Raw genomic sequence first — 3,684 nt, 5'->3', positions numbered from 1 at the left:
CCCCCCCCCCCCCCACCAGGGGAGCGTGAGTCCCAGGGGCAGCCTCGTAGCAACGCTCTCGTCCTCAGCTGGACCCTCTCACGCTGCTTCTGATGAGAAAATTTGTTTCTCCTCAGTCCTTCTGCTGTCCTCCACCGGCTCCAATGCAAACCCCTTCCTGGTCACGGCTCCAGAGGAGGAAGTAAGTGATGGGCTGGGGCTGTGGGGTGGGAGCTCTGGGTGACACTGGGGAGCTCCCAATTCCCCAGTGCCAACAGATTCCCCAGTCTGGAACTGGAGATGGGCAGCACTGGCTGGTGAATCTTTTGCAAAAGATTTGCTGGGCTGGTGGCATGTGATGAGTTGTGGGAGGGCTCAGCTGGGGTGTGGTGGGGCAGGCAGGAGGCCTGTGTGGCCTGGCCTAAGGGTGGGACCTCTTGGGCTTGTGGGTTTGGATGGCTGTGACTGTCCCCACTGCTGTGCCACCATCCCATGGAGCTCACCTGTCCCCCTCCGAGGGGCTGGCACTGGCTGGGCACAGGGGAACATGGCCCCTGACAGCTCCCCGGTCCCCCCTACCCTGATCAGGGACTGGAGCTGCCTGGAGAGAGACAGCCTGGGGGGCCTGGAGCAAGGATGGGATGACCCTGCTACATGGCTTTGGGGGCTGGGAGACCCTGGCATGGGTGTTTAGGGCTTGGGAAGACCCCAGTGTGTGGGTTTAGGGGGCTGGGAGACCCTGGCATGTGGATTTAGAATTTGCGGCACCCCAGCACATGTGTTTGGGGGCTATTGGTTGCCCTACAGGGAGCGACCCAGGCACAGGCAGACCTTCCAGGCTCAGATCAAGGGAAAGAAGGCAAAAGGCAGGAATCAAACCCCAGGCTTTTGGGGTGCCACCCTGAGCACAGACCCTCAGCCCACCTGGACCTCATCCTCAAGATGTCTGGGCAGATCTTGGGGTGGGGGACTCTACGGTGCATGATGTGGGTCATCCTCTCCGAGCTGGGAAGTTAGTTTATCCGCAGCTTGGAGAATGTTTGGCTTCAGAAACTGGAAAGCGCAGTCTCCCTGCCCGGCTGTCACCTCTGCCCACCATTCAGGGTGGCTCTTGGGGCTCTTTGGGGCTTTGTCCTCTGGGACATTTTATTTGGAGCAGTGGTGAGGTGCTCCGCTCTGCCTGGCATTCCTCACCCCAGCCTCTGTGCTGGGAAGGCCCAAAAACTGGACCCGTTGCAACAGAAAGAGCTAAAAATAGTGGTTCTCACGGTGGATGCAGAAAAGCATCCGAATATGTGGCCTCTGAACCTGCCAGCAGCCAAGGTCGGGACTGACCCCCCAGCCCCATCTCATGCCTGGCAGACACCCTCTGGCCTCTGCAACCACAAATCTTCCTCCCCCGAACCCCTTACTTAAATCCACCCCCCAGTGCAACCAAAACCCCTGACACCCAGCCCTGATGCCGGGGCAATGTGGGGTGCAGACAGGGGGGAGCAGGCAGTCCCCCGGGTGCAGGCAGTGAGGAGGCAAAGGGGTTAACCTCCCTGTGCCCGCCGGATGCAGCATCCTGGGCTGGGCTCTTCCCATCTTGTTTTGGTTTGGAGGAATAAAAGCTTTGGCAGCTGCATAGCCACTTCCCAAAATAACTCAGCCTCCCCTGGTAATTATAGAGCTCTGGTCCCCAGTAGCGGATCACAGCAGCTTCCCAGCCCTGCTGGGCCGTGCTGGGCTATGCCCTGATAACGCTGCTGCCAGCCGGGCCAAGGGAGAGGGGGTGCCTCAGGGACCTCGGGGACCTCTCGAGCAGCGCCAGCCTCCCTCGGCGTCACCCCGGCTCCCCTTGCGTCATCCCCTGGCCAAGAAAAATGCAGCCCCTTGTATCTACAGCTGATCCCTTCAGCTTTTAATGCTCTAGTTAAAGCCTGGGCTGCAGTTTGCCAGCCCCAATGGGCACTGGGCTACTGGAACGAGACCATGGCAAGCTGGAGGCTACTCCAGGCTGTGCCTGCCAGCATGGTTGAGAACACCCAGCTCATCACAGCAGTGCTCAGCCTGCCCTCCCGCCCACCGTGGGACTCAGCGCTGCTCCTTGAAGGGCAAGGAGAGACGGGGCTGAGCTCCTGGGGCACCCGAGCCGGTAATCCCCGGTAATCTCCGAGGAAAGCACTCCCTGCGGGGATTAGAGATGTAAACAGCCCCCCTCACCTGCCTGCCCCTGCCTGCAGCCCTGCCTGCAGCCCTTTGGCCGGCAGTGGTTGGGGAAGGGCTGCCAGGCTGCCCGGTCACCCCAGATGGCCGGGGCCAGGTGGCTGCTGGAGCTCCCCCACGCTGTGTTGAGCCTCCGTCTGTTATTTATGTGAATAATGGGAATGTGAAGTCACCTGGCCACAGCCCGGCCCTGTGACGTGGTGAGGGACAAGGCCCAGGGTGGTGGCAAGGTTGGGGACAAGTCTGAGACGGTCCCTGTGGAGCCACCCAGGGAATCCCCACCCTGTGGGAATCAGTAGGGCTAGAGCCAGCTTTCCCTGCTGGGAAATTATGATGGGCTTTGTTTTATGGGTGGGGAAACTGAGGCAGGGAGGAGCCACCCATGAGAGGGATGCTCTGGGGGTGTGGGTGGCCTTGCTGCCCTCCAGCATGGGGTGTGTTTTGGATGGACGACGTGGCCCTGGTGGGCGGCTGGACCAGGAGGCTAAAATTTGGGGATGGCTGAGCCTCTGCCAGCTGCTCGCCGTGGGGAACAGCCACTGCCAGCCAAGACCCCCCCGGCCCCTTTCATGGCCGGGAACAGAAGCACTGCACGTTGCCCCGGCCGCCTGTGCCAGCGTCCTCCCCTGCCTTCCGCTGGCACTCGCTGCCTCTGAAAGCAGCGGCCTGGGGCTGGGGACACCCTGGGAAGGGGCTGTGACCCCTTGATGTAGGATGGGGACGGGGACAGGGACGCAGCCCCTGGGGTTGCTGGTTCCTCTGCCAGGTTTCCAGCCAGCCGCAGCCGAGCCAAGGCAGCGCCACGGGCAGGATGTCCCGGCATCAGCTCTGGGAGGGGGAGCACTGGGAGGGACTGGGATCCAATGCCCTGTGCCCTGGCCCGTGGTGCCTGGTCTGGTGCCAGCGCATTGACCTGGTGCTTGGTACCTGACACATGGTTCCAGTACCCAATACCAGCTAACTGGTACCCAGTGCCGGGTGCCCAGTGCTCCCAACACCAGTGACTGGTGTGCGGCGACTGGTGCCCGGCGCCTCCTGCCCAATACATGGTACCCGCCCAGCGACGTACTGGTGCCCGCAGCTGGGAGGCCACTCCCCGGGACTGGCGCTGTCCCCGCTCACCTGCACCAGCACCCAGTGCCGGGGCCTTGACCCCAGAGCCTGCTCCTGGGGCTGGGGCCCTCGCCCGGTGCCCAGTTCCCTGTACCGGGTACTGGTGCCCCGTGCCCAGTGCCCTGTACCCTGCCCGGTGCCGATGCCCGGTGCCCTGTCCCCAGGCAGGTGTCCCGATGCCCTGTCCCCGGGCAGGTGTCCCGGTGCCCTGTCCCCGGGCAGGTGTCCCGGTGCCCGGTGCCCTGTCCCCAGGCAGGTGTCCCGGTGCCCTGTCCCCGGGCAGGTGTCCCGGTGCCGGTGCCCTGTCCCCGGGCAGGTGTCCCGGTGCCCTGTCCCCGGGCAGGTGTCCCGGTGCCGGTGCCCTGTCCCCAGGCAGGTGTCCCG

This window comes from Athene cunicularia (assembly GCF_003259725.1).
Source record: "Athene cunicularia isolate RWA chromosome 19 unlocalized genomic scaffold, athCun1 chr19_part1, whole genome shotgun sequence".
NCBI lineage: Eukaryota > Metazoa > Chordata > Aves > Strigiformes > Strigidae > Athene > Athene cunicularia.
The sequence above is the reverse complement of the archived record's forward strand: the minus strand, read 5'-3'. Positions refer to the sequence as shown.